Source organism: Phyllobates terribilis, unplaced genomic scaffold (assembly GCF_046119375.1).
Source record: "Phyllobates terribilis strain yellow unplaced genomic scaffold, ASM4611937v1 Scaffold_2__4_contigs__length_985480577, whole genome shotgun sequence".
NCBI lineage: Eukaryota > Metazoa > Chordata > Amphibia > Anura > Dendrobatidae > Phyllobates > Phyllobates terribilis.
Window position 1 is genome coordinate 304,138,211 of NW_027362762.1, and position 23,729 is coordinate 304,161,939.

The following is a 23,729-nucleotide window of genomic DNA, read 5'->3' on the forward strand; positions in this document are numbered from 1 at the left end:
CTGGGTGAGGTGCAATACGTCTGTAGCAACCGAGCCCTCGGTGCTACAGTTCCATTTATCTTCAGCCTAGGTGACGTATTGTGATACAGGGCCGTGATTTTGGCTATAAAAGGGTCCCCTAGACCCCTACCCCAAGCTTTTTAAGAGAATCATATATGGCGTGCCAGGAGACTCTATGGAATGCTTTCTCAGCATCCAACGAGAGTATCTACTTACAAATTTTTAACTGCATCTAGCCCAGGAAATACTTTGTGCCTAGTAGCAGTGTCTGCTAGTCAGCGGATTATCCCGGCTGTTAAGCAAGCTACACCACCTGTAGTTTGGACACTTAATTTTTTCAAAGGAAATACTTCGGGACCACGGGATACTTAGTGAAGAGCATCAGGAGGCACCCCAAGGCATAGGGGCTGGGACTGGCAGTAGGATGCCTTGCGGTGGACAGCCATGCTCGATCCTTATAAAAGCTTTTTAACTGCAGCAGCTTTAGTGGACGCTACTGGAGCTGGAATTACGCGGCTGCTGGCATGAGACTTGCCCTCCAATAGATCCTTGTAAATGGATTTAAAGTGTATTCATTCAAATTAGAGGGACAATTTAAATTAAAAAGCTTAGAGCTGCCTCCACCACAGGGGGGCTCTCTCGACCCACCAGCGGACAGGCACCAGTATTGGGAGAGGGGGGCTGGCCGTCAGGGTTCACCGCGGCTCTGGCACAAACCCGGCGACACGGAGGTGGCACGGGCAGGAGCGGACTGGCCGTCTCGGCTTCTCACTTTTTGGATTTTAGAAGGGCATGACATGCCTATATCTGTGTCTCCCCCTCCTTTTACTCCTCCGCCTCTTTTCTTTTCGCATGACTATATGTACTTGTCACTTTTCCATGTGTTAGTTATGTCTTCTGAGCAGTTTGTCAGCTTTTGGACACCTTTGAAGGTGTTTTCTATGTGTTTCTATGTGTTTTTGTTTGCCTGCCATTGGTTTTAACGGTGTTCGAAGGTGTTCGACGAACAGTTCGACGAACTGTTCGGCGAACACACGGGTGTTCGACGAACAGTTCGACGAACTGTTCGGCGAACACACGGGTGTTCAACGAACCGAACCGAACTCGAACACTACGGGGGTGGCTCAACACTAATTGTGAGCCCTAATGGAGACAGTTCCAAAAATGTCTGCAAAGCATTGTGGAATTAATGGCACTATATAAGTGAGTAAAAAAAAAGCAAAAAAAAAAACAGGAAACTGCAACTACAGGAGTTGTGCCAGCTTTAACAGAACGAATACAGTGCCACCGACAGTCGGTCAGATTTGATTCAGGATTTGGTCCTTTGGGATGCCCAGAACGTCATGGAAGATGATGAGTTTGATCAAGAGCAATTGAATAGCCTACCGAATCAAGGATCCAGTGGCAATCTGAAATCAAATACCCAGTCCCAAGCAGCTCAAATCCAGAAGTTGTTGGTTGCATTTGGACCCAAAGCCTCAAGTGAGAGAAGGAGCTGGGGGAGTTGTTCCATTGGTTTGGGCAGATCTGCAACATCAAGCTGGAGAATCGCGGGGAAGGCGGTGCCACACTGTTCGCCTTCATCAGCTTTCAGTATCCGCGGAATGCGAAGGATGCTGTGTTTGGACGCATTTTTCAGGTGGCTTCCCCCGGAGGTCTGCAGTGGGCCTAAAAATTGCCCAAATCGATGGGAAAAGTGCTCAAATGACATGGGAACAGCATGGGGAAGACCCCTGAAAGCATCTCTGACTCCCAGATCACTGCTGTCAGCAACGTGGTCAGAGTATTATGCCACTTTTACGGACTCACAATAAAACATACAAAAACAAAACCAAAATGGCTTTTCCTGGGAAATATGTTAAGGAACATCCTTTCCAGGGTAATGACTTGTATATAAGGCAAAATAAATAAACAAAAACAAAAATACTCTTCCACAACTTGGGCTATGTTCACACGTAGCGTTTTTGATGCGTTTTTGCACTTTTGCATTGCTTTCAACCAAGACAAATGCATTCACCAGGAAATGTCATTTTAACATTTTACAATCTTATCTGGCTATGTGGTGTGTGACACATCATCAGACACATGCAAACAGTGCTGAAAAGACATGGGAACAGCATAAGGAAGACCTCTGGAAGCATCTCTGACTCCCAGGTCACTGCTTAAAAAAGTGCCCATCTTAAGTGATCCTTGGCGTATGTGAAGATGCCTTCCGCCATGCACCTGTCATTGCAGACTTGCAACAATCACCGTCCACGTCCTTGTCCCAGTGCAGCATTCAGTTGTCCTTACCCTATTCCTTGGAATGCAAGTGCAAGTATGCAGCCAGCCACCCACCCACAGGCTGCAATATTATACTGCCAAATTTTTGACAGCTGCTTGCACTTGAAATGTGGTCTTTTAGGCTCGTGGAGGCAGAAGCTTTTCATAAACTCATGCCGGCAGCAGCCGGGTGTCCATACTCGGTCCCCAGCGCGCACTGTTTCTCCCGATGTCGCCTCCGCCTTCCACAAGCACAACATTACACAACATTATCCGTGCCCTCCCCAGTGCACTTACTGGGAAGGACTGACTAACCACAAACACGTGGACAGGTGAATGTGGCCAGGGACGGTACGGAGCCAGTCCACAACTTTTTTTGCTGAGAATTGAATTTAGCTCGGTGAAAGGACTGGCAAAGAGGGAAACCATATCTACCCTGCGTGTCATTTCTCCCAGGAAGTCCTCTAATGCAGCTTGTTGCAGAAGCAATGGCAGCCCATCCAACATCAACTCGCACTTGTCGGTGATGCTCTGACACACACACACATCTTTCTTTGCGCATTTAATTTCTTGAATACAGAGATGGACAATGGCCTGATCTTTAATGCGGTTTGAGAAATAACATGCTTAAGCATGGCCTATCCACATTAAAAAAGCAGCCATAGATTGTCCGGGAACCTTCCCTCACAATTTTCTTAGCCAGGGCTGCTGATCGGCAGGGTTGGACGGGCCCACCAGAGAACTGGAGACTCCTCCGGCGGGCCCTGGCTTCTCCTTCAGGAGAGTTCATAGTGCCGAGGTGATGCCATGATGATGATAGAGGCCACCATCTGCTTAGTTTTCTGTTACTTAGAATGCAAGTGCAAGTATGCAGCCAGCCACCCACCCACAGGGCGCAACACTAAACTGCCAGATTTCTGGGCTCCTGTTTGCACTTCAAATATGGCCTTTTATTCTCGTGGAGGCGGAATCTTTTCACAACCTCATGTCTGCGGCGGCTGGGTGTCCATACTCGGTCCCCAACCGCCACTATATTTCCCGGTATTGCCTCCGCCTTCCACAAGCATGGGTCCCACAGCATTAGACGTGCCCTCCCCAGTGCACTTACTGGGAAGTACTGCCTAACCACAAACACGTGGACAGGTGAATGTGGCAAGGAACGGTACGGAGCCAGTCCACAACTTTTTTTGCTGAGAGTTGTATTTAGCTTGGTGAAAGGACTGGCATAGATGGAAACCGTATCTACCCTCCGTGTCATTTCTCCCAGGAAGTCCTCAAAAGCTGCTTGCACTTGAAATGTGGCCTGAACGTTACTGCTGGTACTTTTCTGTGGGAATTTTCTTGCCTCCTACCAGCCTGGAATATTTCCAGCAAACTATGGTACGACGCCATGGTATTAGCACTGCCCCCAGTTCCAGTAGCGAAGCCATCCCCAATTTCCTTCTCAGGAATTTTATTTGGTAGACTGAGTGGCTGCCCAAATACATTTTCTCACAAAGGAGCTGAAGATAGAGTGGCAGTAGGTGCAAGTTTCAACAGCCTGTTAGATATTAGAGGGTGAACGGCAGCACATTGGATCAGTGGTTAGCACTGAAGCCTTGCAGCACTGGGACCAGGGTTCAAATCCCAGCAAAGACCACATCTGCAAAGACTTTGTATGTTCTCCCCGTGTTTGCGTGTTTCCACCTCAGTAAAAAAGCAGCCATAGAGTGTCCGGGAACCTTCCCACACACTTTTCTTAGCCAGGACTGCTACTCGGAAGGGTTGGACGGTCCCACCAGAGAATCATCTGGTGTTCCTTGGCTTCTACCTCAGGAGAGTTCATGATAGCGCTAACTTTGCAGCTGCTATGGGGCTCTTGAGTGGGGGAGAAAGGTTAGCCCTCAGAATCAAATCCTCTGGTGGGCACAATGTTTTTCAATGTGAAACAGCTTCTCAGTGGGAGTTGTATTTCACCACAGCCATATTCTTTAGCTCGGTGAAAGGACTGGCATAGAGGGAAACCGTATCTACCCCAGAGGTTAAATTGGTGACGTTGTTTTTTATACTAAAGAAAGATCCTATTGTTTCGTTTTTTTTTACGTTATTTTTTAAGACAAATGCATTCACCGGGAAATGTCATTTTAACATTTTACAACCTTATCATGCAATGCTGTGTGTGACACATCTTCAGACACATCCTTTTTTATTTATGATGGAGGGACTCTGAAAGTCATAAAGCCTATTTTTAAAAGGCCATCAGACGGCCCTTACTATTCTTAAAAGGCCAGCAGTCGGCCCTAGCTATTGTTAGAGAGCCATCAGCCGGCTATGCTTTGTTGTTCTCATTATTAACAAGTGGGTCTCCTATACTGTAATTGCGTATCCAGTGACTGCAAGGGCTGCAAAAAATTTGGAGGCAACCCAATACCCCTTTGAAGAGACATAGAGGAGGGTCTCAGTAAAAAAAATGTTCCCATTATAAAGGAGCGGATCTCCTTTAGTGGTAATGCCCATGCTGTGACTGCAAGGGCTGCCTAAATTTGGGAAAAACTCCACTAAGAATTTTAAGACACATAGAGCAGGGCCACAGTAAAAAGTACAACATGTTCCCATTAGAAAGGAGAGGGTCTGCTATACAGCTATAGGGTATGCAGTGAGTCCAACGGCTGACCAATTTTAGGAAAAACCCCAAAAAGAATTTAAAGACACACAGAGCAGGGCCACAGTAACAAGTACGACATGTTCCCATTAGAAAGAAAAGGGTCTGCTAAACAGTTATAGGGTATGCAGTGAGTCCAAAGGCTGACCAATTTTAGGAAATACCCCACTATGAATTTAAAGGCACACAGAGCAGGGCCAGAGTAACAAGTACGACATATTCCCATTAGAAAGGAGAGGGTCTGTAATACAGTTATAGGGTATGCAGTGAGTCCAGTGGCTGACCAATTTTAGGAAAAAGCCCACTAAGAATTTAAAGACACACAGAGCGGAGCCACAGTAACAAGTACGACATGTTTCCATTAGAAAGGAGAGGGTCTGCTATACAGTTATAAGGTATGCAGTGAGTCCAGTGGCTGACCAACTTTAAGAAAAACCCCACTATGAATTTAAAGGCACACAGAGCTGGGCCACAGTAACAAGTACGACATGTTCCCATTAGAAAGGAGAGGGTCTGCTATACAGTTATAGGGTATGCAGTGAGTCCAGCGGCTCACCAATTTTAGGAAAAAACCCAAAAATAATTTAAAGACACACAAAGCAGGGCCACAGTAACAAGTATGACATGTTCCCATAAGAAAGGAGAGGGTCTGCTATACAGATATAGGGTATGTAGTGAGTCCAACGGCTGACCAATTTTAGGAAAAACCCCAAAAGAATTTAAAGACACATAGAGCAGGGCCACAGTAACAAGTACGACATGTTCCCATTAGAAAGGAAAGGGTCTGCTAAATAGTTATAGGGTATGCAGTGAGTCCAACGACTGACCAATTTTAGGAAAAACCCCACTATGACTTTAAAGGCACACAGAGCAGATCCACAGTAAAAAGTATGACATGTTCCCATTAGAAAGGAGATGGTCTGCTATACAGTTATAGGGTATGCAGTGAGTCCAACGGCTGACCAATTTTAAGAAAAACCCCACTAAGAATTTAAAGACACACAGAGCAGGGCCACAGTAACAAGTACGTCATGTTCCCATTAGAAAGGAGAGGGTCTGCTATACAGTTATAGGGTATGCAGTGAGTCCAGTGGCTGACCAAATTAGGAAAAACCCCACTCTGAATTTAAAGAGACACAGAGAAGGGCCACAGTAACAAGTACGACATGTTCCCATTAGAAAGGAGAGGGTCGGCTATACAGTTATAGGGTATGCAGTGAGTCCAGCGGCTGACCAATTTTAGGAAAAACCCCATTAAGGATTTAAAGACACACAGAGCAGAGCCACAGTAACAAGTACGACATGTTTGCATTAGAAAGGAGAGGGTCTGCTATACAGTTATAGGGTATGCAGTGAGTCCAACGGCTGACCAATTTTAAGAAAAACCCCACTATGAATGTAAAGACACATAGAGCAGGGCCACAGTAACAAGTACGACATGTTCCCATTAGAACGGAGAGGGTCTGCTATATAGTTATAGGGTATGCAGTGAGTCCAACGGCTGACCAACTTTAGGAAAAACCCCACTAAGAATTTAAAGACACACAGAGCAGGGCCACAGCAACAAGTACGACATGTTCCCATTAGAAAGGAGAGGCTCTGATATACAGTTATACGGTATGCAGTGAGTCCAAAGGCTGACCTATTTTAGTAAAAACCCTACTAAGAATTTAAAGACACACAGAGCAGGGCCACAGTAACAAGTACGACATGTTCCCATTAGAAAGGACAGTGTCTGCTATACAGTTATAGTATATTCCGTGAGTCCAACAGCTGACAAATTTTAGGAAAAACTCCACTAAGAATTTAAAGACACACAGAGCCGGGCCACAGGAACAAGTACGACATGTTCCCATTAGCATGGAGAGGGTATGTTATACAGTTATAGGGTATGCAGTGAACCAACGGCTGACTAATTTTAGGAAAAAGCCCACTAACAATTTAAAGACACACAGAGCAGGGCCATAGTATTGACAAATTCCCATTAGAAAGGAGAGAGTCTCCCATAGTGTTGGCCTATGCAGTGAATGCAAGAGCTGCCAAAAATTTGGAGGCACTTCAATGCCCCTTGGAAGAGACGTGGAGGAGGGCCTCATAAAAAAATGTTCCCATTAGAAAGGAGCGGGCCTCCTACACTTGTAATGCCCAAGCACTAAGTGTATGGGCTGACTAACATTTACCCCTGGGTGGTATACATGAACATACTGTATAAACAATTTTTTTTACGGGCATCATAAACACCCTTTAAAAAAAATATGTGGGTTTTGCATCACGGCCCATGGTCACCCTGGTGATATGGTGGTGGAGGATGAGGAGAAGGAGGAGGACAAGAGCAAATAGACAAAATCAGGAAGCGCATACCCATGTGTGGGTGTGAAAAGGTACATGGGAATACACCTCCCAAGAAAAGACACTGGATTTGAGTTTATGTTACGCTGCTATCATTCAGTGGTGTTGAGAAGTCTGGCCCAATCCAGCCCTTGTTCATTTTTATAAGAGTCAGCCTTTCAGAATTTTCAGTTGACAGGCGGATGCTCTTATCAGTTATAATTCCACCAGCGGCACTAAAAACCCATTCTGATAAAATGCTTGCGGCAGGGCAAGCCAGGACCTCCAAGACATAGAGAGCCAGTTCATTCCACGTTTCCAGCTTGGATACCCAATAATTATAAGGCACAGAGGAATCATGGAGGATGTTGGTATGGTCGGCAAGGTACTCCCTCAGCATTTTCCCAAACGTTGCACTCCTTGTGAGAGTACCCCGCGCCTCAGGGCCTGGCGATGGCAGGGTCTGAGAAAACTCTCCCAGAACTTTGACAGTGTTCCCCTACCTCTGGTGGTTTGAAGTTGTGTGGTTCTCTCGCCTGTACTCATTGGTTGTTCAACGAAGTGTGCCCTCTGCCGCCAGCGTTTTCAGATGGGAATTTTTTTAATAGTTGGGCAACAAGGGCCTTCTGGTACAGCCCCATTTTTGTAGACATGTCCGCCTCAGGAATAAGAGATATAAAGTTCTCCTTTTAGCGTGGGTCTAGAAGTGTCACCAACCAGTAATGACTGTCACCCAAAATTTTGAGAACGCGAGGGTCATGTGAAAGGCAGCGTAACATAAACTCAGCCATGCGTGCCAGACTACTAACAGGCAATACTTCCATGTCCTCAGCAAGAGGATGACTGACCATGCTCTCCTCCTCCTCCTCTCTGTCCTCTGGCTATCCACGCTGAACAGACGGTATGACAGCTGTGCAAGTAGTACCGTCTATAGTGCATGAAATTAGCTCCTGTCCTTCCTTCTCCTACTCCTCTTCCTCATTGTCACCCAATCCACGCAGGGATGAGATGAGGCTTGGCTGTGTGTAATCACCTTGTATGGTTCCTTTCTCCATCTCATAGTGCTCCGCCTGCAATGCATCCTCTTTGATTTTGAGCAGAGAGCGCTTCAGAAGACAGAGAAGCAGGATGGTGACGCTAATTATGGCGTCATCGCCGCTCACCATCTTGGTGGAGTCCTCAAAGTTTTGGAGGATGGTACATGTCCACTCCTGAGGTCTTATGTGTGGAGTCTGAACTGAATACCGATGGCCTTGTTGATGCTGGTACTCAACAACTGCCCCCTTCTGCTCACAAATCCTTCCCAACATCTGCAGTGTAGAGTTTCAATGCGTGGGGACATCACACACCAGTCTGTGAGCCGTAAGCTGCAAAGGCTGCTGAAACACTGCAAGGGCGGCGGAAGCTGTAGCTGACTTTCTAAAATGGGCACACAGGTGGCATATTTTAACAAGCAGATCCGGCAGCTCAGGGTAGGATTTGAGAAACCGCTGAACCATGAGGTTAAGCACATGGGCCAGGCATGGTACGTGTGTGAGTTCGCCTCACCTCAGAGCCGCCACCAGGTTCCAGCCATTGTTACACACGACCAAAACTGGCTGTAGGTTCAGCGGAGTGAGCCACAGATCTGCCTGCTCTTTCACATCTGTCCACAACTCTTCAGCATTGTGCGGTTTTTCACCTAAGCATATTAGCTTCAGCACTGCCTGTTGCAGCTTGGCCGAGGCAGTGCTGCAGTGCTTCCAGCTTGTGACTGATGTGGTCATTTCGGAGATGGAGGCTGAAGAGGAGGAGGAGGCTGAGGAGGATGAGGTGCAGGAGCTGTAGACCGTGGGGCAACCCTGATTGACCTAGGGCCCGCAATCCTTGACTTCGGGAGGACGTGTTCCGTCCCAAGGTCCGACTGGGTCCCGGCTTCCACTATGTTAACCCAGTGTGCCGTCAGCGAGATGTACGTCCCCGCCCACAAGCAGTTGTCCACGTGTCCATGGTTAGGTGGACTTTACTGGTAACTGCGTTGTTGACAGCACGGCAAATGTTTTGGGACACATGCTTGCGTAATGTGGGGATGGCACACCGGGAGAAATAGTGGCGGCTGGGGACCGAGTACCTAGGGATGACCGCAGCCATCAGGTTGTGGAATGCTTCTCTCTTCACAAACCTAAAAGGCAACATTTTGTTCGCAAGCAGTCGTGAAATGCGAGAATTTAGTAGTGTGGCTTGTGGGGCGTTGGCTGCATATTTTTGCTTGCGTTCCAAGGACTGGGGTTTGGACAACTGAACGCTGCACTGGGACAAGGACATGGACATGCTTCCTGATGCTGCTACTTGAGAGTGTGCAATGACAGGTGCAGGGCAGGTGGCTTCTTAGCATGAACCATGTACAGGGGATTGGCTTGCATGCACAACAGCGGAAGAAGCAATGGTGCCACCCGCAGACACTGTTCCTGGACCCTGGTGTTCAGCCCTCAAAGTCGGGTGCTTTGCTGCCATGTGCCTTAACATGCTCGTGGTGGTCTGACTGTTCGTTTTGACACCCCTGCTGATGTTGCATGTCCTCCTGTTAGGTTGGGTCAGTTACTATATCATCCACCACCTCGTCTACCACTTCCGCACCCTGGTCCTCCTCCTGACTTTCTGGCAATTCTGTCTCATCATCGTCCACCTCTTGTGACACTTTCCCACCGTTATCTTCGTGTGACCATGGCTGCTCAAATATTTTGGCATCGCTACACGCGATCTCCTCTTGCCCCTCTTCAAGTGGACAGGGCGAGAGGCCCGAATCTATAAATGGAAAAGTGAACAGCTCTTCAGAGTGTCCAAGTGTGGGATCAGTTGTCTCTGGGTACTCGGCATGGTGGGAGGAAGGAGAATCAGGGTGAGAAATATGCGGTCCAGACTCACGGCTACTGAGACTTGACTGTGTGGATGACAGGGTGGTGGTGGTGGTGGTGTTTAAGTGACTGGAAGCATTATCTGCTATCCAACCAACAACCTTTTGACACTGCTCTGGGTTCAATAGTGGTGTGCTGCGGTCCCCTATAAATTGGGACAGTTGGGACAGAAAGGTCAGGTGAGAAGATTTGGGTGTTTGTTGTGGCAAAATTTCTGCTTTCCCACGGCCTTCTCCTCGGCCTCTGCATGCACCATTACCATCACGTCCTGTTCCCCGTCCCTTGCCTTGTTCCTTGCCCATTTAAAATGGAGGACAGTATCTTCCACACTCACTACAAATGAAAGAGTTTGGAGCGAACTTATATGTGATCCGTGTGACGGAGAAAACAGAGTTTTACATACTTAGCCTGTAGGTAAGTAGTTTGAACAACAAACTGCGGTGAATTGCTTCAATGACACACTAAAGGAAATTTTTAATGGAGGACCAGAAATGGCAGTATTTTCTGACAACGTAAATGTGATCCGTTTGACGGAGAAAACACAGTTTTAAATAGCTGGATTTCTAGCGCTCTAATATGGAAAGAACCTGGCTGTATTCTGCAGTGCCAACAAGCAAATGGTGCAGAAAAAATGGTGTTCTCTGGATTGCTTTTTAAGCAAATAATGAGGATTAAGATCCAAAGAAAAGTATTCCTGGCCCCTGAGACCTGGGCCTTTGTATAGAAATTTCTAACAGCAGCAGAAGGTAGAATTGGAATGGAACCTCTTGTGTTATATGCACTGCAGTCTGCTATATACACTGCCTGCCTATACACCCTGCCTGCTTGATATCTCTGCAGATGGATTAGTCCTCAGAAGCACTGTTTGTTAAGATGGATATGTGTAATGTACGGTTTTTCTCCCTACATTACTTAATACACAACCAAATCTCTCCCTGACACAGCAGCTCTCCCTACACTGTCTTATCCGGAGTGACTCTGACGAGCATGGCGGCGCCAGGTCTGATCTAGACCTGATGATTCTGTGCGGCCAGCCAATCACTGTAATGCCCACAACCAACATGGCTACGGCATTACAGTGTATGGCAGGCAATCCCTGCATGTTCATTGGCTCTCTAAAGAGCGTCAAACATGCAGGGAGGGGATCCGAGTTCCCGCCCGAGCAACCCGGAAATACTCAGCGAGCGCCGAGCATCTCAAGCAGTGAGATACTCAGGCAAGCACCAAGCAGTAGCGAGCATGCTCGCTCATCACTAAGTAACAAGAATAGTTACAACTCATTCAACATGGAAAGTAATGAAGAGAAAATCATTAACTTAGCAAAATCTGAATGATTCTCTGCAAACTGCAATATTGTGTCACTGTAATATACCATATTAATAACACAGAATGTTTTACATAAAAGCCTAGTATATGCAAAATTTTAAGTTTTATGGATATACTCAGGACCCTTGACTTAATGAATTGTATCATCTTATTTAAAGGGTGAAAGTGCAAACTTGCATGTATAAATAATCAACTTTGAAATTTATCCCATATTACAAATGATTTCTTCCATCAAGAATGGATATTTATTTTATAATATTCAATTTTTGCCCAGACAATGCATTACAGGTGGCCGATTAACTAAGCAATGGGTGTGTGCTAGTAAACTCTTTGCTATGCAGCTTCAAATTGCTAGATTACCAGATCTGGCAAGATGCAAAGCCCCTGTAAAAAGTAGGGAGATTGGAAAACTCTATGCCCTTGAAGACTGCATGAAACTACCTCTTTCTTCAGTGGGTTTACAAAAAAAAGAATATATAATCTATTGAGAAATATTCCTTGTGAAAAATATGGCTGAGATCTCAGGTTTCTGACAAGCATCCAAGTCAAGTAGTAGGAAGAAGTTTGCTAACTTCGAAACACGTTGAGATGAAAACCACATTGACATCTCTACACCACCTTTGGATCTTTATTGTGGCTACTGTTCCAGCAATGTAAGTACACCAACTATTTTCTACTACTTGACTGCCATATTGGAGCCTCCACATTGTTGTTGTTACAACATCTGTAGGAATTGCCTCCTATGCGTACAAGCTCTGTTGTAGGTCAAACAAATTCACAAGGTGAGCAGTTATCATATCCTTTAATCTTATACCAGTTTATTGGACAAGACCCAATTATGCTTGTATTGTCCCGCCAGTCTTTCCAAACAGTACCTATTAACTGACCTTAAATGTTCTTGCCCAGCATGCAAACTTTCCCATTTTTTTTAGTAGACTGTAGTGGGTATTCTATTTAGTGCCCAATTTGCTGTTTTGTTCACAAAATAGTAACAAAAAATCTACATATTGAGCTCAGAAGCAATCTTTATTCCTAATTAAGAAACAAGCACATGGCAAGGTACTTACTCTTCCAGAACCCGATTGCTAGTAAATAGTAAGATACCAGTTTCTGCATAACTATAAGCTTCAAGAAGAACAATTTATAACACATTATACCTTAGATATACATATGGACCGTAATTAGGTAATTAAATAATTTTAAAAAATAAGCATATTTACAAAGAATGAAAAAGAGTCCAAATTCTATAATGTATGTTATTTCCCATATAGTAAAAAATGTAACATAAAAGCAAACAATTTTTGGATGAAACTTTCAAATGAAGAATTTGATTAAATACAAATTGTTTCCTTTTAGATTTTAAGTTAAAGCATTGGGAACTGCCTTAATTGTGCGATTGCTGAAGAGGATCCACACTTAAAATTGTATTGTTTTTCTTCCTAAAGACACTAGCCTTTTTATTCCTAGTACTAAAATATAGAAAAAATGTAGTTAAAGTGTTGTCCAATACTGAAGTAGCCTCAATAGCTAAAGTATCAAGTAATAGACCCTCATACAATCTTGAAAAATATTATTCGAAAAAAAAACAGCACAAAATTCATTTGCAAATCAAACAATGCTTTTTTTCTGTAAGCAATATCTAAACAATAAAAATGGTACTAAAATATAAAGAAATCTATTGTATTTGAATTTGGTATTGCCATAATCATATCAAACAGCTGAAAAAACTTAGATAATATAAATATATCATATTGATTATATTAGATGATTTTATTGTTAGAGCTAATTCGTGTAAAATATATTATCTGAACACTAAGAAAACAGAGATCATCGTGGGACCTCCATTTGGATTACGGTTGAACAGTGTGGATTACTTTTTTTAAATAAATGAGTGAAAGAGGGAAATTGTAAGGTAGTGATTTTTTCAAATAAAGGATTTTTGTGTGTGTACTTATTTATTTTGACTACGGGGTTAGTAATGGGGGTGTCTGACTAATTACTCCATGACAAACCCTTGGGTTTGATGTCAGCGCCAGCTGCTGACATCAACCCCACAATCCCACTACTCCGATTACCAAAGCACAAGGTCAATCAAGAAGAGCCGAGGCTAAGAGTCAGTATTAATGCATCTAATATCCATGGCCCTTCCCAGTCCCCTGATGTCCGCTTTGCCTTAGCTGGTTAATAAAAATCAGGGGTGGACCCGACGGTCTTTTTTTTAGGGTCCCCCCATTTTTAATAACCAGGAAAGGCAAAGCAGATAGCTGGCAACTGATATTAATAGGCTGGGAAGGTCCATGGATATTGGCACCTTCTCACTATAATAAGACCAGCTTACAGCTGTCTGCTTTCAATTGGATGGCTAATAAAAATAGCGGGGGAACCCATGCCAGTTTTTTCATTTATTTATTCGTTTATCTATTTATTAACACATACAATAAAATACAGTACACACACAAGGCACTGCTACACTCTTCCATTTGGACCTCCGCCTCCTGGCTCAAGATTAATTTTTATTTTTTTTTATTAGCTTATTTTAAGTCACTTTCATATTCACATTTGTTTGCAGGGCAATTTTCTTCCTCTTAACCTCAATTTGCATCCTTTTGCAGCCCCACTAGCCCATACTACAACCATATTAAACACCAAAGTACGGGTCCCCACTGACTTATATGGGGTTTGGGTCTGGGGTCAAGTTCGGGTACCCGAACAGAACTCTGGACTCAAATTCGGCCAAACCCACCAAACCCAAACTTTCATGGGTCCGCTCATCCCTACTAATAACTTTTGCTTTACATCGTATAAAAGAAAGTGACTATCATTGTACATGAAAAATATTTTAGAAGTAATAGCCTTGACTTAAAGTACAATGTGATTTGAAATTACATTTTTAAAACAAGTTATGCAATTCATTTGGATGACAGCAATATGAGGAAATTGAAAATTGATAATGCATGACACCCTGTGCAGCCTTGTATGTTTTTATGGTCAGCAACCAACTTAATAGATTGCAATACTTAAATAATTTTTTGAGAACATGACATGACACATTTTCCTCAGTGTAACAAAATTTGAAAATTAAAATATAGGTGAATCCCAGCATACAACAATGCTTACAGTTCACAATACTAACATTATTCTATGCACAAAGACATTTAGTATAGAACATTCTTGTTTTGGAGGACCACTCAAGTTTTAATTTTTTTGCCAGAAATATCTGCAGCTCCTTTAAAGTTGCTGTTGCTCTCTTGTCAGCCTCCCATGCTAATTTTCTTGCAATGAATTACAATAATATTACATCATGCGACATTACGTATTGATCGTTTACAATGTGTCAGGTATACTTTTGAATTAATCAGGGATTTGCCAGCACATATTTGCTGTATTTTTTATTTGATATTTCCTCAAGATTTTCTACTGATTTTCACTCACATATACGCTTTTTTACTTTAGTAGGTACGAATCAAGTAAACCATTGTGAATTTAAACACTCTATGTATCATTTTTTCATTTTAATGTGGGTGACACATCAATTTAGCTCGAGGCAATTTTTGATGACATCACTGTTTTTACTAGTGTTGAGTGAGTATGTTCTGTTAACCCTTTCGGCGAGTATGCTCGGGCCGAGCACCGAGTAGTTACAGCTGCTCGGTGTTATGTTTGAATCACTCCCGTGTGCATGATTTGCGACTGTTTGACAGCTTTAGTACATGTAAGGAATATCTATTTCTTACACATTCCTCACATGTACTAAAGCTGTCAAACAGTGGCAAATCATGCACATGGGAGTGATTTAAACATAACACCGAGCAGCTGTAACTACTTGTTGCTCGGCCCGAGCATACTCGCCGAAAGGGTTAACAGAACATACTCGCTCAACACTATTTTTTACATAATTTGTACATGGACTGATTTGTATATTAATCGTATACCACTGTGAATGGATTCATTATGTCCTGCATTTTTATGCTTTCTATATCACTTTCTTAATTTCAATATAACATGAATATGAATGCCATTTACTTATCCCAGATGCATTAATTCCATATTTTTTATTCTTCTTTGGTACGCTTTTAGATGCACTCATCCACTGATTTAAAATATTGTTTTTACTATGTATATCTATATGGTGTGATTAATAAACTTTATTGATACTATATATTGTGCATGCTGTCATTTTTTCAGGTTTTGTCCAATTGTTGCTTATCCCTGCAACAGAAGCAATAGCTTCATACATAGTCCCATTGGCTTACTGCCAAAATTTGTTGGTATTAGTAGTACAATGGCCCCAAACATTCAGTCAATGTCATTAAGAACTATCATCATTGCAAAAAAAGAAATAAGATTCCTGGAAGTAAAGGTTTGGCCCTGCACAGCCCTGATTGCAAAATCATACAATTTGTCAGGGATTACAGGAATAGACAAAAAGATAAGATTTGTGCAAACCTGACTTCACAGAAGATCTGTGGTTTGTTGTAAAAGATGTTTGGAACATGCTCCTTGTACTATTATTAGTTAATATGATCTGACAGCATTAGTGTCTTTCAATAGACAGTGGATTGTGGGCTATGTCAAATTTCATTTTCTGTTCAACATTTTAGTAATACAAGGTTGTAAGAACTATTAATGTCTCCATACTGAATGGCACTTGTTATCTTGTGTTTTACAATCATCATTTTCATCCTAGCCTATACTGTATATGATGAAGAGTATTATGATATTTTCCCTATAGAAGTCATATGTAAATATGGCAAGGTTCCAGTAATTACATGAGATATTCCTCTACAGGTTAACATTCTAGATTTAAACAAGATAATGTGCTAAGTACAAATCTCCAGCTGTGAAGACTTACCTCTGTGCAGTGTTAAAAATTCAATAAAGAAAACACCTGGTGTTTAGTGAAATCCACAGTGAGTCATGCTGCTACAACATAGATCCAATAAACCTCAGAAGGCTAACTGTATTGTATTTTTATTTATTAAATTAATAAAACTAATTTTACCACTTCAGCCTTTATATCCTGGAAAGAATGTTTCTTTGTTTCCCAAGTTGCTTTTGAACTCAATTTTCTGCTCAGGTGATAAATAATTCAATAGGTAGACTGTATATTTTGAAGAAGCATTTATTAAAGACCTGCAGAATGAAAAATATCAACTGCTTCCAGAACATATAAAATGAGTTTTAATCGAAGGTTATCATATAAAACTCACCATAATGTACATACAGGTTCTGAGAAAAAACTGGGTCAAGGGTGTCACAATAAGTGTCTCTAATAGCTGCTCATCCATTCACATTGAGTAAGATGTAAGCAAAATATGGTATCCCTTGTGTTAAGGCCCCATCACACTAAGCAAGATCGCTAGCGAGATCGCTGCTGAGTCACAAGTTTTGTGACGCAACAGCGACCTCAGTAGCGATCTCGCTACATTTGACATGTAGCAGCGACCAGGCCCCTGCTGTGAGATCGCTGGTCGTGTCAGAATGGCCTGGACCATTTTTTGATCGTTGAGATCCCGCTGGGTAGCATGCATCAGTGCATTTGACACCTGACCAACGACCTAGTTGACGACTCAGAACTGAGACACATAGGCGTGCATTTGCATTGCCTTTTCCGCTCCGCCTCAGCTCCGATTGGTGGTCGCTACTGCGTTCTGATTGGGCGGCCTTGCCTTAAAGAAGGCAACATAGTAGCGCTTCCGTCCTTTGTTCCTGACCGCGTGTTGGTTTGCAGATCATAGTAGAGTTCTCCGGGCTGTGACTCCACATCGATTTATTTATTCTTCAATGGTTCTTCTGACACCTATACTCTGTGCATGGCAGGTATTAAATAACAAACACGTACCTGTTAATTAGATGCATGTACAGAATTATTCTTGTTAAGTTTTACCATTCCCTCCGTAAAAATCCCTACATTAGAGGACCTCCTGGCTTCACACAGGAGGATGATGGCGGCACAGCGGACACTAACAGAAGTAGTCCAACAGTATGGAGTGATTCTGGCAAGTTTTGTGGCGGCCCAACAGCGGCGCGGCAGCCACTAATTTTTTTGTTTTTTGTTGTTATTGATGTTGTTATGATGTTGTTATAAAAAAGCCTTAAAGTTTATATCCACTGTTGTGTAAGCTTTGTTAAAAAAAATAATAACATGTTTCATCACTCACACCCATTATATCTATGCATCTGTATAGATGCACCCAGCCCATTACCCCGCCTAGTAGGCCTGCTTATAACTATATGCTGAATTCAGTAAAGCAGGCTGCAAGTTTTAAACCAAGAAAACATTTTTATTACAATAAAACAAATATTTTAGCAATTAAACAATTAAATTAACTATTAAATTAACAATTACTTAACAATTTAACAATTAAACTTAAACTCTAAAAGTAAAGTAAAACGTCACTACAGATCTTCCTATTGGTTGTCTGCATTCGCATACCCTTGCCTGGGCGGAGAAGATAGTTGTGAAAGGAAAGACTGAGAAAACATGGGATACTGTGGGGGGGGCCAAGCGGCAGGTTTTGCGGAGGCCCAATCCGCCACACTGGTGTGCTACGAAGTGGCTCTGGCATTTGGGTCCATGACTGCAGTAAACAAGGATCACGGTCGATCCTACTATTTACGGGCGACGTTTCATCGAGTTGACCAGCTGCCGCTTTACTTAATGTCTCAAAAATGACCCTTTCGGCGAGGATCCTCTGTCTGTCATCCAGCTTCCGAAGTCTATCAGCAGCGAAGTTTGCAAAGCTGTCCATGCCACTGTTGGTCTGCTGCATTAAAATTTGTTTTGCCAAAGAGACGAGATCTGGTTATGGCGACAAGGTGGCCTTTCTTTTACGAGAATTTGTTAGTCACTGAGGTACAGTTGAGGGCGCAGGGTCTTCACTCGACCACCTTCTCGCAGGGATTATGCTGCTTAAAGAGAGAAACCAGTTTCTCATATGCCTCCCTTTTTTATTTCTATTGCTGTACTCAGCCGATTTAATCTGCCAAAGGCAGGGCAGGGACCGATGCATCTCAATCAATTCACAGACAAATTCCTCGCTATTGTAAGACATCTGAAATAAAGAATAGCATACAGTGAGCATAAATGGAACATTTTAAAAAAGTAAAAAAATACTGTTTGAACCGCACTACTGTTTGTTAGATGTGTGCACACGAGACCCCCTAAAATGGCTGCCCATGTAAAAGCATATGTACACAGATAGAAGCCAAGCCCTCCCTCCCTCCAGAGCAATGATAGCAGATAATTGGTAAGTGTCCTATAAATGAAGTAAGAATGGAAACGCATTTGAGACCCCAAACGATACCTACCGTGCACAGAGTATAGGTGTCAGAAGAAACGTTGAAGAACAGATAAATCGATGTGGAGTCACAGCCCGGAGAACTCTACTACGATCTGCAAGCCAACACTCGGTCAGGAACAAAGGACGGAAGCGCTACTATGTTGTCTTCTTTAAGGCAAGGCCGCCCAATCAGAATGCAGTAGGGACCACCAATCTAAGCTGAGGGGGCGCGGAAAAGGCAACGCAAATGCACACCTGTGTGACTACAGCGTCACACAGTACGTCCCTCATCGAGGTCTGAATCGTCAGAGTAGCTGCTATGTGACAGGATCCCAACGACAGCCAACATTGTTATACAGGTCGCTACGGGTCGTCGTATCGTTGCAGCGTCGTTGGGAAGATCTGACTGTTTGATATCTCACCAGTGACCACATAGCGATGCATCAACGATCCCTGCCAGGTCGTATTGTTGTCGGGATCGCTGTAGCGTCGCTAAGTGTGACAGTACCATTAGTTATACACGTAACAGATAAAAAAGTAGGAGATACAAAATCCTTTATATTCTGTTGATTTTCTTTACCAAATGTCAGAAGGATTACTTTTCAATCACCATTGAAATAACTACACATCTATAGATTATTATGTATTTTAACAAATATTGTGTAGAGCTAATTTATGCTTCCATTAACCCCTTAAGGACCCTGGGATTTTCTGTTTTTGCATTTTCGCTTTTTGCTCCCCTTGTTCCCAGAACCACAGTGTTTTTATTTTGACGTCAATATGGCCGTGTGAGAGCTTATTTTTTGTGGCATGAGTTGTACTTTTGAAGTACATTACTGGTTTTACCATATTGTGTACGGGAAAGCAGAAAAAAAATTCCAAGTGTTGTGAAATTGCAAAAAAAGTGTAATACCACACTTTTTTTTTTTTTTTTTACCACGATCACTGAATGCTAAAACTGACCTGCCACTCTTATTCTCCAGGTCATTATGAGTTTGTAGATACCAAACATGTACTGGTTATTTTTTATTTAAGTGGTGAAAAAAAATTCCAAAGTTTGCTAAAAAAAACAAAAAATGGCGCCATTTTCCAAGACCCGTAGCGTCTCAATTTTTTTGGAATCTGGGGCCAAGTGAGGGCTTATTTTTTGTGTGCCGAGCTGAAGTTTTTATTGATACCATTTTGGGGTAGATCCGATGTTTTGATCGCCCATTATTGCATTTTATTGCAATGTTGCAGCGACCAAAAAACATAATTCTGGCGTTTAGAATTTTTTTCTCGTTACGCCGTTTACCAATCGGATTAAATCTTTTTTTATATTGATAGATTGGTCGATTCTGAACGCGGCGATACCAAATATGTGTATGTGGTTTTTTTTATTATTATTTTATTTTGAATGGGGCAAAAGGGGGTGATTTAAACTTTTATATTTTTTTAATTTTTTTTTATATTTTTAAAAACATTTTTTTTTCACTTTGTGCATGCTTCTATAGTCTCCATAGGAGACTAGATGCAGCACTTGTCTGATCACCTCTGCTACATAGAGGTGATGAGCAGATCACCTCTTTGTAGCAGAAATTCTCCTGTGCTATGAGGACTGACCACTAGGTGGTGCTCATAGCGATATTTATATGACAACCACTCGTGTCTGCTGCAGACCCAGGGTTGTCATGCCCATCCATCAGTGACCCGCGATCAATTGACGGTGTCACCGATGGGCGGGGTAAGTGACGTGCTTCCGGTGCACCAATGTTAAATACCGCTGTCAGAGATTGACAGCGGCATTTAACATGTTAACAGCCGCAGGTGGATCGCGATTCCACCCGCAGCTGTTGCAGGCACATGTCAGCTGTAAGAATCAGCTGACAAGTGCCAAGGTCAGTGTGGGCTCAGCGCCGGAGCCCGCACTAAACAGGGGGTGACAGCCTGGTGCGTACTAATATGCCACAGGCTGTAAAGTGGTTAAAGGGGGATTCTGAAGTTCTTAAATTGCTTTAGTTAGCATGAAATTAAGCAAGTTTGCAACTGACTTGCTTTTTCTACCTGCTGTCATCCTCCCACAATGAGACCTTGATGGAAAGTCTTCAGTAGCTATATTCCAGGAGAGGAGTTAACAGCCACCTTTTGTCAGACTATTGATTTTTAATACAGCACTTAGCTGCTCACCTCCCTCCCCTTACCTCTCACCTTCTGAAGAGATGCAATCATAAAATCACAAAACCACAACGTTCAGAGCAAGTTTTCCCTCATGGTTCTCTGCTCTCGTGTTGGAGCTGTGTGGTTGATCATATGCCCTATTATCTTAATGTGTAAAAATAATGATAATAGTGTACACACTCCAGAACAAACCGCTAATAGCTGAATGTGTTACATCAGAACATTTGCTGAGATTTATAGTTCTACTAATACTACAGTTCTACTATTCTCCAGAGCTGTCAATTAAGAAGAAAACCCACTCAACCAGAAACCAGGAAATAAGCTGACTGTAAGGATACTGCATAACATTAAGCTGCTCAAGAGACAACTTGAGAATACCCATTTAACTTTATAACCTTGAGATAGATCAACATATTCATAATTCTCCTGTGCCATTTTTATTGACACATATTCCACTTGGGAAAGTAGGTGGTGTTTAAACAATACACTATGTTAAAGCCCCTTTACTATACTCTCTTACTTTATTTTAACCAATAGACAAGTCAGGATATCTAATGTATGGATTAAAGGGAGCAATAGTGACCACAACATAATGGCATTTTATCAATCCTTTAATGAGATATTTAGCAGTGGGGCTACAATTACTCTAAACTTTAGGAAAAGCAATTTCTATTGGCTGAAAGGTGATCTTAGTACCATAAAATGGACAAATGTCTTTAGCTCTGTAGTGACAAATGACGGGTATACGGTCGCTTGGGAAAGTATTCATCCCCCTTGGCATTTTTCATGTTTTGCTACATCATAACCTGGAATATCACTGGCTTTTTTGAGGGTTTGCATCAGTTCATGTAAAGAACATGCTTACAACTGTGGACATTTTGTTTTCTTTTTATTATGAAGCGACCAACAAATAGGACAAAATAACTGAAAACTTCAGTGTGCATAACTACTCACCCCCCTAAAGTCAGTACTTTGTAGAGCCTCCTTTGGTGGCAATTACAGCTGCAAGTCACATTGGATAAATCTCTATGAGGTTTCCACATCTTGTCAATGGGATCTGTGCCCATTCCTCAAAGCAAAACTGCTTCAGCTGCTTTAAGTTAGATAGTTTCCTATGGTGAACAACAATCTTCAAGTCTGTCCATAGATTCTCAATTAAATTAAGGTTTGGGTTTTAACTAAGCCACTTCAAAACATCTCCATGTTTCCCCTTGAACCACTCGAGTGTTGCTTTAGCAGTATGCTTTTTAGTAATTGTCTTGTTGGAAGGTGAACCTCCTTCCCAGTTTCAAATCACTGAAAGACTGAAACAGGTTTTGCTCAAGAATATCCCCGTATTTCGCACAACCCATCTTCTCCCTCAATTCGGACCATTTTCCCCATCCTTGTTACCAAAAAACATTCCCACGGCATAATACTGCCATCACCATGTTTCACTGTGGGGATGGTGTTTTTGGGGTGATGAGCTGTGTTGGTTTGGCTCCAGACATAGCATTTACATTGGTGGCCAAAAAGTTAAATTTTGTCTTCATCTGACCACACCACCTTCTCCCATTCATTTGGGGCGTCTTTCATATGTCTTTTGGCAAACTCAAAATGAGTCTTACAATTTTTATGTGTAAATAAAGTCTTTCTTCTGACCACTCAGATCAATGCCCTCCTTGTCCAGGCTGAGAGTTTTGATGGACAGCCCTCTTTTAGCAGGTTTGTTATGGTACCATGTTCTTCCTATTTGATAATGAATTTAATGGTGCTCCGGGGTAGCATCAGAAATTGGAATATGTTTTTTATAACTTAAAGGGGTTTTCCCACAAGCAAAAGTTGATTTCAATCAATAGATCTTGGAATAATAATAACTTCCACAATTGGATGTGTTTAAATAAAATGTTCCTGTGCTGAGATAATCTTAAAAATGTTCCCCTGTGTAATGGCTGTGTCTGACCGTGTACAGAACATGGTCTGATCGTACCACAGATACTGGGCAGGGGAGGAAGGAAAAAAGTATACAGATATTACAGCAGGGGATTGCAGCTGATTCATTCTTTGAAGTAAAACATTTCCCTGCCTGTTTTTAAACAATATTTTATCAATGATCTATTGATTAAAATGAACTTTTGTTCATGGGAAAACCCCTTTTACCCTGACTTGTACTTCTCAAGAACCTTGTCCCTGACTTGTTTAGAGATCTCCTTGCTCATCATGGTCTCCTTTGCTTAGAGATGCCTCTTGCTAAATGGTGTTGCAGCCTCTCTGACCTTTCAGAAAAGGTGTGTATTTACTGACCGACCATGTGACACTTAGATTGCACACAGGTGGACTTCCTTTAACTAAGCATGTGACTTATGAAGGTAATCATTTGCACTAGATTTTTTTAGGGGCTTCATAGCAAAAGGGGTGAATACATATGCACAAGCCAATTGTTAGATATTTGATCCCATAAATTTAATTTATGCCTATATTTTTTCACTTCACCAACTTAGACTATTTAGTGCTGATGCTTCTTACACAAATCAGATGCATCCCCAGAGAGGTGAAATTTTGAAATTAGGGTCCTTTTAGGGTATTTCTGCTGTTGTGACACTTAGGGTCTCTGCAAATGGAGTCTGCAAACTATTCTAGGAAAATCTGTGCTTCAAAAGTCAAATAACATTCCCTCCTACAAAGTCCTGTCGTGTGGCCAACAACACTGTACAGCCACAAATGGAGTATTGCCACATTCAGGAGAAATTGTGTAACACATTATGGGGCCTTTTTTACCAATTTCCCCTTAGTAAAATGTAAAATGTGGGGCTAAAATAATATTTTAGTGGTTAAAATGTAATTAATTTTCTTCACTGC